Source organism: Myotis yumanensis, unplaced genomic scaffold, assembly GCF_028538775.1.
Source record: "Myotis yumanensis isolate MYYU_CA2020_CCGP unplaced genomic scaffold, mMyoYum1.0.hap1 SCAF_10, whole genome shotgun sequence".
NCBI classification, from domain to species: domain Eukaryota; kingdom Metazoa; phylum Chordata; class Mammalia; order Chiroptera; family Vespertilionidae; genus Myotis; species Myotis yumanensis.
Genome location: NW_027223761.1, coordinates 5,343,088 through 5,365,439, shown reverse-complemented (window position 1 = coordinate 5,365,439; position 22,352 = coordinate 5,343,088). Strand labels below are relative to the sequence as shown.

At 48.1% G+C, this 22,352-nt stretch overlaps 1 long non-coding RNA gene across 3 annotated transcripts in view; it reads right to left on the bottom strand.

Annotated features, from left to right (window-relative positions):
• LOC139018754 (uncharacterized) overlaps positions 1-19,567 on the bottom strand; it is a 33,910-nt gene extending 14,343 nt beyond the window's left edge. For 2 of the 3 annotated variants that reach the window (XR_011472935.1, XR_011472937.1), the window contains exons 1-3: positions 19,467-19,567; positions 18,621-18,761; positions 11,526-11,631 (exon numbers count right to left, since the gene is read on the bottom strand). This is a non-coding gene — a long non-coding RNA (uncharacterized lncRNA). Of the gene's footprint in view, positions 1-11,525; positions 11,632-11,803; positions 11,903-18,620; positions 18,762-19,466 lie in introns of those variants that run through there. The other variant, XR_011472936.1, reaches the window with a different exon arrangement.
• Positions 19,568-22,352: the final 2,785 nt, after the last annotated feature.

Sequence of the window (22,352 nt, the reverse complement as noted above, 5' to 3'; positions counted from 1 at the left end):
GTCAGTTAGGCGGCCATCAGGTGGTTCATGAATTCCTGTATTTGCCAAATTGCCTGGTCCCTCTAATGGGCAGAGACCTTTTAGCCAAAATGAAAGCAGAAACCACTTTTGCCCCAGATGGTTCAGCACAGCCCTGCCTAGGTGAAGAGACCTCTTCAATGATCCTGCCCTTAGCAGTGCCGAGGGAGGAAGAATGGAGACTTTATACCCCCCCAGCCAGAGGCCCCCACATCTGTTCCTGTCAGGCCCCCATCAGGGGACTTGGATGATGTTCCTGTTATCTGCTCAAGAGCCCAAGACTGTAAAGATACTTGTTCACTAAAAAGATAATTGTCTCTTTTCTTGAGAGGGCTCCAGAGGGCGCACGAGGACATTTGGCTGCGCCTTGGCGCCACCCAGGCAAAAGGCACCTCCTGGAGCCTCAATGGAAAGGTCCCTACACCCAACTCCGTGGTGCTGATGACCCCCACCGCTCTCAAGATAGACGGCGTCGTGACCTGAGTCCATCACACCCACGTCCGGTCAGCGGACCCATCCATGATCCGGAAAGACTTCGTCAAGCTACAGCGTGCTCGACCTGCCTGATGCTGATAACATTGAATAGACTTAGATAATGCCTGCATCTTCATGGACATGGCTCCAAAGAGACAAGGACAATTTATAGAATCACATGTTTAGTAGCAGAAGATGTGGCTGCCTAAAGCGGCCATGATGCCTATATTATGTTTCATTGTCACATTAACCTTTAATTCTCTTGCAGGTTTAAATGTATGTTGACTATCCTGAAAGGGTACTATGTGGGGTGAGCCCCAAAAAGTAAAGGGTGCCTAGCTGCCAAGAGGGCAGGTGCCCACCTGGGCAGGGAACAGTGCCCATCAGGTTTTGGTCTCTGTTGAGAGACAGCTAATAGTTGGCAGCCTGTGTACTGCTTACAGGCCTTTATGACCATGCCCATGTCAGGGGTAGTCTAAAAAGAGAAAAAAAAAAAAGCCTATTTAGAGTAAAAAGTCTGAAGCATAGTTATACATAAAAAGAAAGTTTAATGCCAACAACTAAAAGGAATTGGCAAGGAAAGTCAGAAAATCTTAGAGTAGATCAATATGTCTTTCTTCTTATGTAATTCCTCCGAAATTTGGCGATGCTAACATGGCAATACATTTCTTTGCATAGATTCAATAAGACCGGTTCCTAATAATGGTTTTATTAACAAAAAACTTTGACTGGAGTATCATGTTTTAAAGAGCCCTGTCTAAGCTCTAAAGACTTGAAGCCAATAAAAATGCCACGAAGGAAGCCTGGTATTCTGCTTGGAAGCCCTGAAGATGGCTGGCGCTGGAGTGTCAGGCCGATGCCCTACCATCACTGGCGGTTGGTAAGAGTAAAAGGGGAGCAGTAGGGATGCCTCTACGTTCCTGCGGAGCCCCCACACGCTCTGGGCCGCAACAAGTAGGAGGGCTACTGAGATGGGCTTAAAGCCTGGAGCGTGGGCTCAGGTGGAATTGCTACAGGTGAAGAATTCACCTAACTCAGCAAATACTGCAGGCGGGCCTGATGGCAGCTGGGTGGCATGGCTTCCTAGCCCTACAGGGCACATTAAAATTCAACCATGAAATTCCAGCAAAGGTAATCAGTTACCATTCTTGTTGTGTTTATACAAACATCAGGACAATAGATAAATTAATCTTAATTTGGCTTTTTAATAGCCATGGAGAAATTTTAAGAAGAAAAATCCTATTTCAATAGAAGTTGCTAAAGCTAAAATAGTTTCTTTCCTTATCATCAGGCAACAGTGCTCAGCCTTAGCTGAGCCTGAGGGTCTCTAAGATTAGAAACCGTCCACAGAAAAAGGGGGGAATGAGAGGCGCCAATATAATCAGGTCAGAGAGGTCAAGGAACAAACGGCATCAAAGCGTTACCAGAGTGTTACATTTAACAAGCACCAGAGCAATCAGGAAGGTTAGGAGGGGGAGATGGAACAATCAACTTTTATGGGACACAGCTGCAGCCAGGGAGGTTACGGAGATGGCTGCAGCCCGGGAGTAAACTGAAAAGCAAGCAACCTGATAAGAAAGTGGACAGGCATTAATTCACAACGGCGCCAAGATTCCCAGAAGAGTGACCCCTTTGCTTCCCCCGTTTGCTCCCCCCGTTAGCTAGAAAAAGTATATAACCTATGCCTGAACCCTTAGTCGGGGCTCACGGCCGCTGCTCTGCCGCGTTCAGAGTGAGTTGTTGTGGGCCCCAACATGTTGGAAGCTAAATAAACCCCTTGCGTTTGCATAGAAAGCGTCTCTTGGTTCTTTGTGACAGCGGCTTGCACCCCGGACTTTACACTGTGATCACACCCTTCACTCAGTGACTCATCTGTTGTGACCTTAAGCCATGGCATATGACTTCTGTTCTTTGTTATTGTCACTTAACATCCTTGAAAACAGAGTTGGGGGCTTCCTACGGCCCCGCCTCAGCTCAGAGCAGCTCTGCACATGCTTGCCCAGCACCGGGAGTTGCTCCTGGCCTCACCCCAGGTTCCTTCCAGCTGCTGGTTCTTGGCTCTGCCAGCAGCCACGCAGCACTTCCCCGCAGCAATGTCTGTAGGCTGACTCCCTCCCTGCCCAGCACGGCCAGTTCTACAGGATGAAACAAGGACTGGGCCGGCCTGGCCTGACCCACCAGCCCTCAGCTCCATATCCTTCCCCTCAGCCGCAAAGTCACCCTCCTTGTTTGGTGAAGCCTCCCTTCAGCTCCCCTGAAAACCATGGCTCTCGCCCCCTCTGCACCCTCCCCCGCCTCATCAGGTCCTGCACACCTCAAGCATTAGAGAGCCATGGAGGAGAGAATGGCCTGCTGCCTCAACATGCTCTGTGACATAGGCAAGTTCCCTAACCTCTCTGAACCAAGTTTATTCCTCAGTGAAATAGAAATGTTCTGTGCCCCACCCTCCTGTCAGGGGTGTGAGGCTACCAGGAGCTTGGTACAGGGCCGGGCTCAAATGATTTGCGCTATAAATGCTGTCACTACCAACTTGGACTACCTTCCTCCGCCTCCAGGACCAGGCACAGTGCGGAGCATGCTCCCCCTCCCAGGCCCCTGGATCTGACTGGGGCCAGGCCCCGCTCGGAAAGGGTTAAACACCGGCCCTGACTTCATCCTGGGCCCCTCAGGCAGGAAGGAGGCAGAGAAGGTAACAAAATCAGGCTGAAGGCTGGGCGGAATTTTCCAGTCCTCATAAACAGCACCAGCCCGAGTTGCTAAGGGAGGTCACCATGGAAACGGTCACGTGTGCCGGCCTCCTTGTTATTCCAACCTGGCTGGAGGCCCACGGCTCAAGCTCCAGGCCTCTTTATTGGCTGCCACCGTCCTCTTGCCACTGGAATCCAGCAGGAGATTGGCCGATGGCAGTAGCGGGGCTCGCATTAGGCCTTCCCCGCCCCCACCAGGAACCTGCTGGAAGCCGCAGTTTGAGCCCGAGGAAGACAGATAGGCTGCCAAAGATGTTGCCATAGCAACTGCCTGCCTTTCTGCCCTACTTGGAGTTAACAGTTAACTTCTTTGTAGTTGAAGGACTTTTCCAAAGGCAGAGCGGTGTCGGCCATTTTACAGGAACCTGACTTCCCCTTTTGAAGAGGACAGCCCTCAACTTCCAGAGGAGTCAAGGCATTTCTGAGCCTCCGCTTATCAGGCCTGGGCACCAGCCCACCCTGGAATGAAATACAGGGTGCGGCAAACGTAGATTTACAGTCGTTCATCTGGAAAGTAATACAATAATTAATAAAAAATAATACAAGAATAAACTCTGGTCCTGCTGGCATGGCTCAGTGGTTGAGTGTCAACCTATGAACCAGGAGGTCACGGTTCGATTCCTGGTCATGGCACATGCCCAGGTTGTGGCCTCCATCCCCAGGGGGTCCTGCAAGAGGCAGCCGATCAATGATTCTCATTATTAATGTTTTCCCCTCTCCCTTCCTCCCTGAAATAAATAAAAAAATATTTTTTGAAAAGGATAAACTCTGGATTTCGTGTAATTACAACTGTAAACCTACTGTTAGGTCTGATCAAATAATGAGTCAATTGAGTGCATCCCCACTCCCCTGCGCACTGACCTTCAGGCCACTTTACAACAGTCCCTTTTTGCTTCGACCACATTTCAGTTGTTAGACCACATTCCAGTTGCTAAGACCATTCTCTTTCCCCTCAGGACCCACCCAAGAGAATTCTCTGCCCTGAAGAAGCCCGCCTAGAGTCTTTTAAAACCTCTGACTCCCCAGTCCCTGGATGCTGGCGCCATTTGGGGGCTCAGCCCATCTGGTTTTCCAGTGATCTAATAAACTCATAATTCTTTACCCCTTTTGGCCTCCTGTGTTCCTCCGTCAGGGACCCTAACACCTACTTTGCCCCACCCTGTATTCATTCCAGGATTCACTATCTACAGCTGGAGTAAGGCTCCCACTGGACCAAGTTTGCAAATGATCATTGTAAACTGTAAAGCTCTGTGCACTCACCATGTGTCTTTAATTGACTGGCACTGACATTAGCTTAGGGCTCTATGAGGTGGGGCTGACCCTCTACCCACTCCCAGAGGGAAGCCCAGAAAGGGGTGTGTGTGTGTGTGTGTGTGTGTGTGTGTGTGTGTGTTGGGGGGGGGGCTTTGCAGTTTACTTCCTCTTCTGCCACCAACTGCTTCCTGGGACCCTCAGCAGTTCACATAGCCCCCAGGGACTCATTTTCTCTTTCTTAAAAGGATTTCCTGTAGAAGATCTCAGGAGGCCCATTCCAGCTCTGTCATTCCCGCTTTCCACAACAAACCTGTGGAACTCATCTTGCCCATAGGAGGTAAGAATACAGGCAACTGCCCTACACCGAGCACTTTCTATGCAGCAGGCACTGCAAAGGCATTAGCTCAATCTTCACAGCAACCTTAGAAGGTGAGTACCACCATACAGCATCTACCCATTTTACAGATGAGGAAGCTGAGGCCTGAGGAGTTGGGTAAACCTACCCAAGGTCACACAACCAGCAATTAGCAAGGTCAAGATTTAAAGCCTGGTGGTCTGGCAGCACGACTACACAGCTATCTTTCCAGGCACCAACTTAAATTAAGACAAAAACAATATGCATTGATTCAGAGTAGGTAAAACATTGGGTGGAGCAAACCATGGAATAGCAATAAAAAGCCCTGCGTTCTTCTCTAGGTTCTGCCATTAAGTCACACTATGTTACTTCCAGCAAGTCACTTTTCCTCTCTTGGCCTCAGTTTTTTCATTTGTAATAACAAGAGGTTATGCTACACCTCTGAGGCCCTTTCTGGTTAAACACAGAGTCTCTGAGAGAGAAATATTGGCACAGAGGAGACAAGTGACAGCCGTCCAGAGTCACAGAGCAAACAAGTGCAGCCTGAAATGGCCTGTCCATTAGCTACGATCTCAGTTTTTCAAAAACAGGAGGTTTAGGAAGGACTGTTTGAAGCTGGGGCTCACAGACTGGCTTTTATTCAGAGATAAGCCCTTTCTGCATCCTTGATGTTATAAAGACCACTAGAGGCCTGGTCCACAAATTCATGCATGGGTGGCGGGGGGTGGGGGGACGGGGAGACTCAGGGAGGTTGGCCAGCCAGCCCTGCCCCCTGGTCGAACTCTCAGTCTAGGGGACAATTTGCATATTAGTGTTTTATTATATAGGATTTTCTTAGGAAATGATGGTGCTGGTGAATGGTAGCTACTTTGCTGTAATCTTATTTGGGAAAAGTTGGCTAACCTTATATCAATATATACAATTTAAAAAAGTCTTATTATGAAAAATTCCAAACATATAAAAAAGTATCTCTGGCTAGTATGGCTCGGTGGATTGGAGCGTCGTCCTGTATACAGAAAGGTTTCTGTTCGATTCCCGGTCAGGGCACATACCTAGGTTGCAGGTTCAATCCCTGGTCCCTGGTTGAAGCACATATGGAAGGCAACCGATTGATGTCCTGTTCTCTCTCACATTGATGTTTCTCTCTCTCTTTCTTTCCTATCCTCCCTCCCTTCCCCTCTCTCTAAAAATCAATAAGCATATCCTCAGGTGAGGATTAAAAAAAAAAAAACTAAAAAATTAGTAAGACCAGTTTAATGAAATTCCTTTGTTACTAACTCCTAGCCACTTTTGCTTCCCAACCCCCCATGCCCTGCATTATTCTGAAGCAAATCACAAACCCCATATAAACTCACCTGTAAATAAGTTATTTTAACATAATCACATTACCATTCACACTTTGTCTCAATTTTAAATGTTTTTGTAGTTGATTTGTTTAGTTGGGATCTAAACAGAGTGAACAGCCCTAACCAGTTTGGCCTGCGGACTCAAGGGTTCCAGGTTCAATTCTAGTCAAGGGCATGTACCTTGGTTGTGGGCACATCCCCAGTAGGGAGTGTGCAGGAGGCAGCTGATGGATGTTTCTCTCTCATCAATGTTTCTAACTCTCTATCCCTCTCACTTCCTCTCTGTAAAAAATCAATAAAATATATTTTTAAAAAATTAAAAAAATAAATATAAAGAGTGCACACATTTTCTTTCCTTCTATGTCTCTTAAGACTCTATCATGTTCTATAGATTTCCTCTCCCCACCGTTCTTTCCCCTGTAATTTATTTGAAGACCCTGGGTTGTTTGCCCTTGGAACTTTGCACAAGTGGATTTTGCTGCTCAGATCCCTGTGGTGTGGTGTAACATGTTCTTCTGGCCCCTCTGCATTTCTTGTAAATAGATTAATAGATCTAGAAGCTTCATTCAATTTTGTTTTCTTTTAAAAATATATATATATTTTAATTAATTTCAGAGAGGAAGAGAGATAGAAACATCAATGATGAAAGAGACTAATTGATCAGCTGCCTCCTGCACACCCCACACTGGGGATGGAGCCCACAACCTGGGCATGTGCCCTGGTGGGGAACCTAACCGTGACTTCCTGGTTCATAGGTCAACACTCCACCCCTGAGCCACGCCAGCAGGCTGTTTCCTTTTTTTTTCAAGAATATTTTATGGATTCTGTTGAAAACATCCAGTTTAAAAATAAAATTATTAGTCATGTAATCCAAAAAGCTGGAAGCCATACTGCTCTGAAGGGAATTATGTGGTTCTAGGCCTCAAGCCTGAGTCTAGCCAAAGCCTCAGAAAACGCCCTGCTCTGCCCTGCAGAGCTGCAGCTGTGCGTGGCATCCTCACTGCTGATGTAGCAACGCCCCGTGAACAAGGCCTTTAGTTAGGAAAGCTGCTGTCGACAGCCACCACACATCCCTATGTGAGAAATTTCTTATAAACTGCCAGCACAATGTTTGCTTTTCCTGAGAAATGAGGATGCTTTTCCTTATGGGCAGGGTAAATCATGTAACAAATTCTGTTCCCTTTTTCTTTGGCTCCCAGGAAGCTCAAAGCCATAGGAGGCACAACTTTGGTGGTAATGTTGGGTTCTATGAATCTTTCTTACTCTGTGGCCTTTTACCTGTTATTATTTTTTTCTTTTTGAAGAATTTTCTTTTCTTCTCATTGATTCTAGAGAGAGAGGAAGGTTGCCTCCCTTATGTGCCCTGACCAGGAATCAAACTGGCAACCCTTTGGTACATAGGATGATGCTCAACCAACTGAGGCACTCCAGCCTGGCTCACTGTATGTTTAAAAGCTGACTCCAATCCTTTGTGTAAAAGGTTCACAGAAAGAGAGAAATTAAAAAATTAGTAGCAGAACAGGGGCGGATCTTGCTATCTTCTAGTTTCAAAAAATTTTTTTTCACTGTTAAAATTCAAATTTATTAATCTAGTTTCAACCCACGCAAGAAGCTCCCCGTAACAGGCCATCTGTCCTTGGCTTATGAGTGTGAAATATGCACTGTTGTTACTGCCCCCAGATACCTGTGTTGAAATACATGCCTACAACCTTCTTCATGGGTGGGGGCCCCAAACCTTCTGATTCTGGGCTTGACCTCAGACAGGTAGCTACTGGTGTCCTGGCTTCCTGCACCATGTGTCCTCGGTCCTCCTGCTCTCGGGGCTGTGCCAAGGGGCAGGAGCCAGGTTTACATGGACCAGCGCAGCCCCAGAGGAGCCACCCCTAGTACCTACTTGCCGCTAGAGCAGCGGTTCTCAACCTGTGGGTTGCGACCCCTTTGGGGGTCGAACGACCCTTTCACAGGGGTCGCCTAAGACCATCAGAAAACACATATATAATTACATATTGTTTTTGTGATTAATCACTATGCTTTAATTATGTTCAATTTGTAACAATGAAAATATATCCTGCATATCAGATATTTACATTATGATTCATAACAGTAGCAAAATTACAGTTATGAAGTAGCAACGAAAATAATTTTATGGTTGGGGGTCCCCACAACATGAGGAACTGTATTAAAGGGTCGCGGCAACAGGAAGGTTGAGAACCACTGCTCTACAGAGCAGAGCTGGATGCTGGGGGTGGGGGTGAAGTTTCAGGCTCAGGATTCAGCTTTCACTGGGTGCTGGTGCATTAGTCATCACCAAACACCCTGGTCAAGCCCAAACCAGAAGGGGCTCCACCTTCTCCAGCTTATTTTTTATTTTTTTATAGCAAAGGTAGAAATTTGAGAAACAAGCACAGACTCCCACGTGGGGAGGGGGACGAGTCCCCTTCTCCAGTTTATTGAGGTGAAGGTGGGGTGGGTGCTGATGGGGAGGAAGCCTGGGGAGCTACTAGGTAGAGCACAGAAGGCGGCTTTAACCCAGAGGACAGAGCCTGGAGGGCTTCCAGGGGAAGTGATCCATTCCACAAGCTCAGAAGAATCCTAGAACATGAGCCAAGAGGCTTGGGACTTGGGCTTATCCCTGTAAAATCCTCATTATCTAAACCAGTGACCAGTCTCTGCCACACAGTAGGTGCTAAGTGAACATTAGTTGAATGAAAAAATAAGCGAGGCCTAAGGGGATGTCAATTCAAGAACTTTCTTAGTAGTAATAAGTAGTGAGCTCCCTGTTAGTGGGAGACACCAAGGAGCAGCTGGATGGTCACTTGTCTGGCGTCCTGTCTTAGGGGCCTAGAGCAGCCTTCCATCCCAGGTGTGTGAGGTTAGTCAGAATCACCTCACGTGGCGATCGGATCCAGAGATGGCAATCCAAATCCACGGAGACGTCCTGCTTAACCACTTTGCAGCCCAGACCCCCTGCGTCTGCTTAACCACTTTGCAGCCCAGACCCCCTGCGTGCCTCCCCAGCCGCCGCGGCCTGGCCCACGCTCCCCCTCCCGTACTGGAGGCTGCGTATACCAACCCTGCCCCCAGACCGAAGGCCAGGCTGGCGGGCGCCTCCCGCTCGTGCAGCTCCGGCTGGAGAAGCGGGGCCGGGGCGGGCGGCCTAGGCTGAGGAGCTGCCACGCTGGTGCTCCGGGAGGCGGTCGGAGCCTGCGCGTCACCTTCGCGAGTGAGTTCAGTCTGCAGGCGCCGCCCGCGCCCTGCGGCCAGGGGAGGAGAAGGGACGCGGGTCTGGTTCGCTGTTCCGGACCCACTCCCTTGACAACGATTCCTATGGAGGACGAGTGACCCGTCCACTCAGGTCCCAGCCCTCGGCCGCTCCCCAGCCTCAAAGCCCTTTCACGGAAAGTGCCAGGCCCTGTGCTAGGGGGGTTCACACGCATTGGTTCCTGGTGGGGGGACAGGAAAAGAAGTGGGGTCGAGCGTGGAGCTGGTAGACACTCCCAGAGGAGGCATCCCAGAAGGGGCCTGAGTTCACCGGGGACAGAAGAGGGTGCAGAGGGCAGGCTGGGTGCGGGGAACGGTATGTGCACAGAAGGGTGTGCGAGCGCCCCCTGTCGGAACAGGCAGGAATGTGCGCAGAGGAAGAGAAGGAAGGGCGCGCAGAGGGCACTGGCTGGGATGTGAAGGGCTTGATGCCAGGTTGCCAATGGCTGGAATCCAGGGAGTTGGGGCGGGGGGGTGGTGCGGGGAAGACGGACCACACGTGAGGGGCCCCCCGCTGAGGCCCAGCAGGGGCCTGAGGTTGTTTCGGAGTGGGTGGGACAGAGTGCTGTACAGATGACCTTTCTGAAGACCCACATTCCCCCAGCTCCACCTCTCAGGCACATGTGGGAGCCATGCCAGGTCCCCAGATAGTCAAGGCCGGTGGGAGCACAGAGGCCTTATCCATACACCAGAATGGCCAAAGGCCGCTCTGGGCATGTGCCTAAACCGGATGTTCAAGGACTCTGAGCCTGAGAACCATAATCAGGCCAAGATACCAAGCAGATGCAAGGACACAGTACATGTGCCCTTCAGTAGCTAATATAATTGAGGTAACTGTTGGTTGGAAGCCTTCTTTGTCTAAATAGGGTAAAAAGTAGGTTACTGACCAGCTTGTCGGGTGGGGTGTGTAAAGAAGTTTGCTAGAGAGAGCAGCTGGGCAGGAGAGACAGAAGCTGCTGAGCCAGGGCTCAGGTACCGCTCCATGGAAGGCGGTGAGTCTGGGGCAGCATGCGGCCGCTCAGATCACGACTGTGGGTACAGAGACCAATGCTACTATGTGAGGAAGATATGTGTTCACCAGCCGGTGTCCGGCCGCTGCCTCTATGGACTTTGCTGTGAGGACTGTCTTGTCTGATGGCCCTGTGGCCAATGGCTTCTGCAATAAAGACTCATTCTTATACACCCACAACCTCTCATGGCTTCTCCGTCTGCCCCACCCCCGAGAATTGACCTGTAATTAGTGAGCAGAGAATAAAGGAGGAACTTGGACTAAGTTCCCAACAGTTAGTACAGTGGGCAGGGTTCGAGAAGGACCAGGCCTGGAGGTCGATGGGAGAATTGAGAAGAATACACAGACGCACAGCCACTCAGAGCACCGGAGCCATGCAGGGCTCTGCTCTGACACACATGATCTGAGTTGTCCTCTCCTCCCCTCCCAAAACATTCCCCCTATCCTTCCTCCAAACCTGGGACACTCCCTCCAGTCAGTCCTGACCCCCCTCCCCTCCACCCCAACACCTGTACCCCCGTTATGAGGGTTGCTTTCTAGAGCCTTTTTCTGCCTCTAGATTCCCCTCCGCAGCCTGGAAGTCCTTGGTTTTCCAATCCGTAAAGCCAGGACAGAGACCCTGAGCACTCCCACCCCACTACAAATTCTCTGCAGGTTGGGATGTTTCTTACATCGATAGTCCTTAGAGCAGCTCAGCCTGCAGCCTGCTTGAAGACATGAGTGTAAAGATCCTGCCGCCGGGCTCCCTGACCTTGGGAGAGAGCTGACTCATTCTTGTTCCCTGGGGCCCAGCTCAGGCCTCAAGACAAGGGAACCAGTGACACAGGCCCGAGTGTCTCCTCAATCTCAGAGTGCTGCCACCGAGTGTGTCAGTCCACTCTCCACTCTCAGACCAGTAGCTCTGGGGAAGCTAAATCAGCAGAGAAGATTCAGAGAAGGGGTTCAGTCACACTCTTCTGTTAAGAAAGAATTACTCAGCCCTAGCTGGTTTGGCTCAGTGGATAGAGTGTCGGCCTGTGGACCAAAGGGTCCCGGGTTTGATTCTGGTCAAGGGCACATACCTGGGTTGTAGGCTCGATCCCCAGTTGGGAGCCTGCAGGAGGCAGCTGATCAATGATTCTCTTTCTTCACTGATGTTTCCATCTCTTTCTTCCTCTCCCTTCCTCTCTGAAATCAATAAAAATACATTTTAAAAAAATTATTCAATTTGAAAACAAGGCAAAAGGATAACTGTCAGTCCCAAGTTGGTGATAAGCAAATGGATAAAATGTAAATAACTGTCAGGTAGAAAAGATGGTTTGACCTCCCTGTAGGTCACTAGCTAGTTTTGTAGGAGTACCTAAGAAATCTTACTCCGGTCCTTCTGTTTTGGTGCCATTAAATACTTCTGTCTCTCCAGTTCTCTTTAAACTAGCCCTTCAGCATGCTGGTACCCTCCTTAAGGAGTTAAGTGCTCTTTGCCACATACTCTATATTAAGGAGAGTCATGCCTCAGCTTTGAAAATTATATACTGTGACACTCTGGGAGACTGACTCACGGATATCCAATTGGACTCAGCTGCCAGAGCCAGTACACTTTGTTGGAGAAGCCAGACTCATGGGCTCCCCTGAAACACTGCCTCTCCTCCCTCAGGCTTCCTCGCTCCACCTGTGATTTGTTATTATTATTTATTTAGAATTCTCAAGTACAGCCCTGGCCAGATAATTCAGTTGGTTAGAGTGTCATCCCAATACACCAAGGTTGTTGATTCGATCCCCAGTCAGAGCACATACAAGAGTCAACCAGTGAATGCATGAATAAGTGGAACACAAAAATGGATGTTTCTCTCTTTCTCTCTACCCCCCTCCTCTCTCTCTCTCTAAAAAAAAAGAAGTACTCAATTACATGGGTACTTTCTTGTTGTAAAATTTAAATAGTACAAAGTCCCTTGTATAATCACCTCCCATCCTAGGCCTGTCCTAAAGTTGACTACTATTATTCTGCATTTTTAATATATTGTTATGTAACATCTTATATATATTGCAGTATGCAGGATCCATATACTCATTAATATACACATCATATATGACACAATATGCTTGTATATGTTTATATATACATACCACACAAATATACATACATATATTTATACACACACACACATATATATAACCTCTTTGATATATGTGTATATATGAATATACATATATAAAAATGTCCTATCACTTTAGTGGTTGGGGGATTGTTTTCATAAAAGATATATTGAAGATATTCTTGCAACTTGGTTTTTCTCATTTAAAATAGGGTTGGAGATCTATTTTAGTACATGAGACCTACCTTATTTTTTTAAACACTAACACAGCAACACAAACCATAAAACATGTAGAAATAAATTTAAGAAATGTGTAAGGTTCTGTGTAGAAAGTTATGAAAGATTTTGGTATTTTATAACAAGCATTTAAAACAAAACGTTGTGATATTTAAACCCATAATATTGATATATTTTATGAACAATGAATGTATAAAGCAAAAAGTACAAACACACACTCCTCACCCCCACCCTCAAGGCAACAGCACTGTGTTTTTCCAGGCTTCTTCTCTACCTTTCTAAGCACATTTCTGGAACTTGCTTTTGGGGGCTGAGTCAGAGAGCTGAACATATCTATAAATAGCTGTGACGCAGCTTGGGCTGTGCACCCAGCACTGGGAACCTGCGTCAGGAAGACAGTCATGAGCAGGGGGAGGCTTCCGGGAGGGGGTGGGACTTCAGTTGGGCCCGGAAGGATGAGTTGGTGAATAAATTGGACAGAACATTCCAGGCAGGGGGCTTGGTCTGAAGGTGGGATAATAATTTCTACATGGCAGGTCTCTGACAAGGGTGAGACTGAGGGCCCACAGACAGAGGTGTGGGGCTGACCAGGCCCATGGCCAGTGTCCTGGCTCAAGCCTTATGGAGAGCCAGGCCAGAAGCCTATGTCCATAGCCAGACCCATGGCTTGAGTTCCAGTTCCAAGAAACAGGAAGGGTCCAGGCTGTGACCTGCACTGCTTTAAGGGGGGCCACAAAAGAACGCTTCCCTGCAAAAATGAAAAGTCTGTACCCCTAAAGGGGCTTTCCAGAATGTCGAAGCTGGGAACTTGCTTGGTGCAGGAAGGGGAAGTACTCATGCCACCCCCCAGGCAAGGCCTGGCATTGCCCAGAGATGGAGCCCAGAGCTCTTCGGGCCCCACCGGAAGTCAGTGGGAGCTGGTGGGAGGACTGGACTCCTGGGTCTCTCTCATCATTTCATTAGTTGGCAAATGAATGTGTTCTGAGTCATAGACCTTCCTGACCCAGGCAGTTGCTTTGAGGAGCACACTGCCCCCTAAGGACCTGATGCCTGTGGTGCAGCCCAGCATGACTTGCAGGAGTCCACTAGCTCAGGCGTGGCAGCATGGCATGCAAGGTCAAAGTTTAGGTCTACCAGACCTCCTCCTATTTCACCTGAAACCCCCACCCTAACCCAAAAGGGAGTATTTATTGTATCGTTTAACTTCAAAACACAGAGGTGGTCTAGGCCTCTGGCCGTGGTGGCCCCGTGCACACCACAGCTCTCCCTCCACCTTGAGGCTCTGCTACCCTCTGCCTTCCTTTTCAGACAGGCCTTCTCACATCACCCGGAGAACTGGTTTTTGTTGTAGATAGGAAACAGGAAATGCTTGTTAAACTGGTTTTACAAGTATTAAAAATGGACAGTTTGCTGTGATTTACTCATGCTGTGGGATGCTACAATCCGGAAGGGACCACAGGGCTTCACGGGAGGTTCCTGGAGGTATTTCAGAGTTAGCCAAATACTAGATTCATCAGACCATCAGGAAACTGCAAGGCTTCTGTCAAAGTCAAAGCAAAACAGACCAGGCTAGAAGAAATGCGAAGAGGATGTGACAGTCAAGGGGTCAGAGGACAAGGAAAGAGAGAGGCCGCAGGAGTCTGGTGTTGAAGTTCAGTGAGAGTTCAGGAAGTGCTGAAGTGGGAGGGAAGGCCAAGCTTAGCCCCAACTAAAGATGAGGACAGTATGACCCTGACTCATTCCCCATGCTCCGTAACTGGGGGGCTTACAGTACACGGACCAGTTTGTGGCTAACAGGGCCTTCTTTCTGCAGCTCGCGCTGACTCATGTGCTTCATATTTGCATGGTGTCTCTGGTTCTAGTGCTTTTCCATTTTCCAGCTGAGCTCTGCTGAGCTCTTCCAGTGTTCCTGGATCCTTCTGGCCCCACCTGCTACTGGGAGACAGAGTCACACCCATGGGCAGGAGAGGCCAGGAGTTGGGTGTTTTCAATTAGAGACTCGACATATTTTATGGCCTCCTGTGGGGCCCTGGCGTAGGCACTCCTCCACTGGGTCTGCTTCCTGGTCACAGGACAGTGGCCTTGGCCAGGAATTAATTTTTCCCCTCATCAACCTTATAACAAGATGACATCATTTGAGGATCTGCTGTACATTGTTTTTTCCTTATATAGTCAATTCTCTTCTAAAGTCTTTTAGCCATGTAGTTGTCATTTCTGGTATTCTTTACTCCTTTCTGTCTAACCACATTTCCAACATGTGTAGTTTCCCTTCCATCAGAAGGACTTCCTTTTTTTTTTAAAGTATATTTTATTGATTTTTTACAGAGAGCAAGGAAGAGGGATAGAGAGTTAGAAACATTGATGAGAGAGAAACATCAATCAGCTGCCTCCTGCACACCCCCTACTGGGGATGTGCCCGCAACAAAGGTACATGCCCTTGACCAGAATCGAACCTGGGACCCTACAGTCTGCAGGCCGATGCTCTATCCACTGAGTCAAACCAGTTAGGGCCTGAAGGACTTCCTTTAACGTTCATTGTAGTGTGGCTCTGCCGGAGATACATTCTTTAGCATTTGTATGTGTGAAAAAGTCTTTATTTTGCCTTTGTTTTTGAAACACACTTTGCTGTACATAGAATTATAGGTTGACAGTTTTTTTTTCTACCAGTACTATAAAGAATCATGGGAGATCAGGTAAAAAACTCAGAAGGGTTTTGCCCAGGTAGAAGACAAAATGTGCCTGAGATTAAAATCTGCCCTGATCTTACCAATGTAAGCTGTAAAGCAAGATCCAAAAAGAACAAAGTGTTTCCAAGTTACACAACTGCATCCCAGAACACTGTCTCTGACTTGCATTGCTTCCAATGAGAAATGTGCTGTTGTCCTTATCTTTCATCCTTTTTACATAACACGTCTTCTTTCTTTGGCTGCTTCTCCGCTCTGGCTGGTGGGATCCCAGGCCTATGTGATCTCTGGGAATTCTTCCTGATGATCCCTCCTGGTGGCTCATCTTGTGGCTTTGGGTCATTTCCATTCACTCATGCAGTGATCAGAACTCACCTGAAGACCCAAGGGAGACCCTCTGCCGATGCCTGCTCCTCTGCACTGTGAGCCTTAGCCACCTTGGTCTCCCAGCTCCCTCTGCCTGGGCTCCCCCGCACTGTGCCCTGTGCCTCAGATATTTTCTCTAGACAGCAAGCTGGGAGAATCCTAGGGCTCACCTTGTTTTTTTCCTGCCTCTTATGGTTCAGTCTTTTAGTGCCTGATGATCAATATCTTAAAAACTGCTGTTTCTTATATTTTTTCTGGTTTATTAGTTGTTTGAGGTGGCATGGCAAATCCTGTCCCTGTTGTCCCATCTTTGCTGGAAGTGGAAATGTAATGTATTTTACATTTTTTTCATCTATAGTTCCATACAATAAATGAAGCTTTTTCTCTCTTAAATCAATAATAATATTTAGCCCTAGCTGGTTTGGTTCAGTGGATAGAGTGTCAGCCTGTGGACTGAAGGATCCCGGGTTTGATTCCAGTCAAAGACACATGCCCAGGTTTCAGGCTCTATCCCCAGTAGGGGACATGCAGGAGGCAGCTGATTAATGATTCTCTCTCATCATTGATGCCCGCCCCCCCACACCTCTTCCTTCCTCTCTGAAATCAATTAAAAAATATTTTTTAAAATAATAATAATGGTGAGATTTGAGAATATATTCCATTCAAATCTCCTCTCAGTATATGTAATGTTAATGTCTTCTCTTTTTATAGTTCAAAATGGACTCATGACTTTTCAGATTTATATGTCAGTTGATCTTGGCCAATAGTCTCTTTTTGATGCTTAAATATTCTCAGTTTGATCAGTGGGAGCCCCTCTTATTATGGTCTCCATTATTTCAACTTGATGCTATTTATCTTTCAAATTTTCCTTCCTTCCTGGCACGCTAAGACTTCCAGGCTCATCTTGTTCTTAGAACCTATTGCTCCAGTTCTTGTGAAGACGAGTCAAAGTGTTGTGGTAATAGGACCATGGACTTGAAAACTTTGAAACAAGGCTTTTGTTACTTCCTTAAGATCTGTATGCAGACTTACCATGAGGGAAATGACCAACAGCAGCTGGAGATGATCGCACCTCAGGTTTTAAAAAATCATCTTTGTTGCGATATAATTTACATGCTATAAAACAGACCTATTTTAAGCATATAGGTCAATGAATTGACAAATGTAACCACCACCATAATCAAGATAATAGAACATTTCTATTGGCCCACAAATTTCCCTGTGTCACATTATAATGAATCCATCCACTACCACCCAGGCAGACAACCTTAGTTCTGTTACTTTAAGAGTTCTTATGGCTTTCTGGAATCTCATATAAATGGAATAATATAAACATAGGCAAGTCTTTTGTGTCAGGCTTTTTATACACACACACACACACACACACACACACACACACACACACAATTATGGTAACTAATTCCATTAGGCAGAAGTCTCTAAATTTGGGTAGCCAAGTAGGTTACAAAGACAAGTACAATAGGCCAGGTATATGAAAAAATCAAATGCGAGGATGGGGGGGAATCTAAACAATTTTTTTTTTATTGAACCACAGTGCAAGCAAAAAACATACAAAATTTATAATACTGGATATTTCAAAGATAAAATTTAAAAATACACATTGAAAACTAGAAAACTTTCATAATTTCATTTCTCTCAATTTCATAGCAGAAAACAACTGTTCACAGACATAGGTGCTTCCAAACATGGACATAATCTTTGCACAATGGTTTCTATACCATTGCTTGGGTAACTCTTGCTGAGGTATTTATAGAATTCTGGTATTCCAATTTCATCATATTTCGTTTTCAGTACCGCATTACACTGCAGTTCAATAACTTCCATTTGTAATTCTGGGAATGCTGGCTCCTAACTGCTCACCTGCCTGCCTGATTGCCCCTAACCACTCTGCCTGCTGGTCTGCTGGCCCCCAACTGCTCCCCCTGCCAGCCTGCTCGCCCCCACACCCCCAACTGCCCTCCCCTCCTGGCCTGATCACCCCTAACCGCCTCTGCCTCAGCCCCACCACCATGGCTTTGTCGGAAAGAATGTCCAGAAGGCCTCCCAGTCTAATTAGCATATTACCCTTTTATTAGTATAGATAAGAAATAATAAGGGCGGGGGGGAAAAAAGGACACTTATGTAATACCCTTTGTAATACTTTAAGCGAAAAATAAAAAAAAAATTAAAATAAAATAAAATAAAATAAAATGATACTTGGCTTAAACACAGCTTTTGAATCTGGTCAAAATAAAGTATTTATAAAAATCAAAAAAAAAAAAAATAATAGCTCAAGCCTGATGATAAATGGTAACTGACATTGGTTTTGAGGACCATAGCAAGTTGTAGAGCCTTCCATAGAGAGCAGCCACTTCTCAGTTATGGCAGATTGTTGGTATGTGGGAACACAGGCCCACTGTCCCCAGATCGCCTCAATTAAAAAAAATACATGTTTTTTAAATTGATTTTTTAGAGAGGAAAGGAGAGGGAGAGAGAGAGAAACATCAATGAGAGAAACGCCCCCTATTAGGGATCAAGCCCTAACCCGGGCATGTGCCCTGACTGGGAATCAAACCGGAACCTCTTGGTTCCTAGGTCGAAGTTCAATCACTGAACCACACCGCCTCGACTCTCCCCAATTTTTGAAGCAAAACCACACATTGAATTTTAACATAAAATCAGCTGACCTTCAGATATTGTAAGTTAAATTAGAGAATGTTAGACACTGTGAAAGGCAAATAAATAAGTCTACAGGTCATGAATCGCACCAGTTTGGGGCCTCTGTAGCCCCACTCACCTCCTAGCATGTGGCCAACTACTTCCGGGTCGCCAGGCCTCGACCCCACACTGGCCCAAGGTGGTTGCGTTCTTAGGGAAGAACCTGCCGGAAGCACGGTCTTGACTCCAGTGCGAGGCCCTCCAGGGAGGCTACAGGGGCCTGGGGAGGAAAGGGGGAGTCAAGTGCTCTGTGGGGGGCCACGGGGCGGTGCGTTAGGGACGCTCAGGATCACACATCATCTTGACCCCGATCTGGGCAGCGGCCTCCAGGCCAGTCACTTCAGGCGTGTGAGTGAGGTCGCTACTTGGGGCAGGGAAGAGCGAGGTCGGCAGCTGGCGGAGGCAAGGGAGGATGTGGGGGTCCAGGCCAGTTCGTGGGCTGAAGGGCGCTAGTGGACGGGCAACATCCTACGGGAATGGTGGGCGGAACGGACTAGAGCCGCAGGAGGGCACGCGCGGGGCCGGCCTTCCTCCCGCGTCCGGGTCAGGCCCGCTTCCCTCTCTCCCGGTCCCCCACGTCCTGCAGCCTCAGTCCCTCAGGTTTCATGTTTCAACTGAAACACGATTTACCTGTGGCACCGCCTCGCGCCGCCGTAACCGTGGAAACGGAATCCGGAGGCGACAGTGAAGGTGTGAGCACACCCTCCACTAGGGGCGCCTGCGTCACCGCCTCCCGCCGGCCGCCCAGGCCACGCCCAGCCCTCCGCGCCACCCCGCGCCGCGCATGCGCCGCCCGTCCAGGGCGCGCCCAGCCCTCCGCGCCACCCCGCGCTGCGCATGCGCCGCCCATCCAGGGCGCGCCCAGGCTCTGCAAAGCGGGATCCCTGCGGACTGTGGGAGGCGGCAGGTGATGGGAGCCGCTTACCTAGCACCGGTGGGAGCCCAGCTATTTGTCGGGCCTCGGAGCAACGAGTCCTCAGCTGGAACCTCGTGTTTTCATTGACACAGAAACGGTGAAAGCGAGAGAGTTCGTGAAGAGTGTGCAAGGGGCCCACGGGGCTGGCGGTGCGGCCAGGAGCAGAGGAGGCGGCTGGGGAGGTACCACGTGGCCCAGCTACAAGGAGCCGCCTGGCAGCCCCTCTAGCTTTGTCATCCTGCGGCCTGCTCCAGCACTGGGGTGCTGTGTTGGAAAGAGAAATACTCCAAGTGGGTCCTTAAGGCAGAGGACTTAACGTCACAGATTGTTGGGGACTCTAGGTCTGAATGCTAACTCAGAATTTACCCGGTCCTAGCCTAATTCTTCTCTTCTGTGAAGTTGTATAAAAAGAATTACTAGCTTGTGAGATTGCAAGATATATGTATGACTCTCACTGAACATAGTGTTGGGTGTGTCTGTATAAAACCAAAACTGGGAAAAGCTTGTCCAGAAAGGTAGACTTTTAAGTATGGAAAACTCTAGATCTTGGCCTGGTATATTTTTTGGAGTCAGACTGAGTTCAAATTCCAGCTCCGTAGTTTACAGTCCCTTACCTCACTTTTCTTATTTGAGAATGGAAATAACCTACTCATGTGAGAATTAAATAATATACAGAGTGGGAAAAAGTAGTTTTACAGTTATATGGAAAAAGACATGCCAGTTATAATTATTACAATACCTTTATTAACTCAAAAGAATGTCATAATACAATGGTGAACCTACTTTTGCCCATCCCTGTATTTATAAAGCATTTAGAACAGAGTCAAGCACAGAATAAAACTGTCGGGTGTGTTTTCCCTCCATGTTCCGCCGTGGTTCAGGGTTCGGGGTCTGGAAGAGGAGCCGCACACAAATGAAAGAAAAATGACACGAGATAATTTTGAAATATTGGGGGACCAGGCGGGCAAGTCCAAAAGGACTTCCACCGATGCTCAGGCCGCTCCAATCTTTTATTGATCTGGAGTAGCCCTTAGGGTAAGGAGGTTTCAATGACACACAGATTAGCTCATCAGCAGACAATTTCCAGAAATAGGCAGAATATCTAATCAACAATAATCAACAAGGATTTACATAAGTATCTGAGGAATTGAGTGAACTAAGGTGGGGATGCTGCTTCAGCTACCATTATCTAGATTAACTGGGTGGTGTCTAGATTAACTGGGTGGTGCACAGCCCTGACCTTTGTTAGGGCTTCAAAGGTTACTAGCTTTTGGGGGTCTCTGTCTATACTCAGCTAGTGAAGACAATAAATAGACTCCGGCATAAAACATAAATTACTGTTTTTTAAAATATATTTTTATTTCAGAGGGAGAGCAAGAGGGAGAGATAGAAGCATCAGTGATGAGAGAATAATTGATTGGCTGCATCCTACATGTCCCCCACTGGGGATTGGACCCCCAACCAAGCCCACAACCCCATATGTGCCCTGACTGGGAATTGAACTGTGACCTCCTGGTTCATAGGTCGATGCTTAACCACTGAGCTATGCCAGCCAGGCTAAATTATTGTTAATAAATAAAACAACCATCATCTTGAGTTTGAGATCCAAACATTTTTTCGGAATTTTTCAAATGCATCTCCTCACTTGAGACTCACATGTGGGAAAAGCAGACACCTCAGAGCCCAACCCTTTTTCCAGCCTTGGACCCCACTAGTCTGCACTCCCGGCAAACTGAACCCAATGCTTTCCTACCGACCCTACTTTGTGGTGTCCTTTCAGATGCACAACATCTTCCACCTTGTCCACGAGGACCACCCATACCAACTCCAGGTGAAAAGAGGGGAGACATCTGGCCAACGGGTGTGGGAGTGGGAGCCTGGAAGGCAGAACTGTCCTCCCTGCCCTCGAGGCGTGAAGCCTGTTCCATCTCCTTCACCCCTTTGGCGGGGGGACCTGCGTGAGGTGAGGGACAGTGGAACAGGAGGGTTCCTGAGAGAGAGGCACCCCACCCCGACATCTGTCCTTGGGGAGAATGATGTCCCAGATGGGGTGGGAGGAAGGGCCTGGAGGGGGAGCTGGAAGGAAGCAAGGACACCACAGGGACTCGAACCCTGACCCAGCAGTGCTGGGTGTGCCACCACCAGTGCCTTTTGCTTTTTCCTGCTCATTTTCTCACAGATTCAAAGGTGAAAAGCAAAACCTGAACGCGGCCATGAGCCGCGTCCAGTAAAAGAAACACCTGCGGCGGCTCCGCGCCTCCCCCCCTCCCAGGCTCACTCCTACCCTGACAGCCCTTCCAGGTGCGGCCAGGGGGACACACGTCCCCTCAGGACCACGTTCCCTGTGGTGCTGGTGCTCGTTCCACTGCAGGAGCCATGAGGTCAGACGGCAAACGGAACTGCATATGGTCCTGCCTGTTCTAGCAGTGACAGCTGTGTGTGTGTATAGAAATGTCCAGAAAGATTCAAAGGAACTGGAGGATGGGTGAGGGAAAGGGATTTTACTATCGTTTTGTATCTTTTCCAGGGCTTGGATGTTCAACTCTATGCAGATTATTTTTATATTTAAAGGTAAAAATCCTAAGCTTTTTCATCAGAACAGGAAACCTAAGAACTAGGGGTCAGGTTGAACACTCCGGCCTAGCTCAAATGCCAGCGGTTACCCAGGTCTGCTGTGCCCCAGCCACGTGGGGTTGCACAAACGCCTGCTGGGCTTGCAGGCCTCCTACCACTCTCCAGCTCTCCAGCGCCGCTGTGGATCCTTCCTGGGAACTGCCGTTACTTGAACATGAAGTCGGAAGCTCAGTGCCCCCACCGGCCTCTCTCCTCTCCTCGGACTCACCGGAGTCTGAGTTCCGGGGAGGACGGGTCCATGTCGCCAGGGCCCAAGATCCA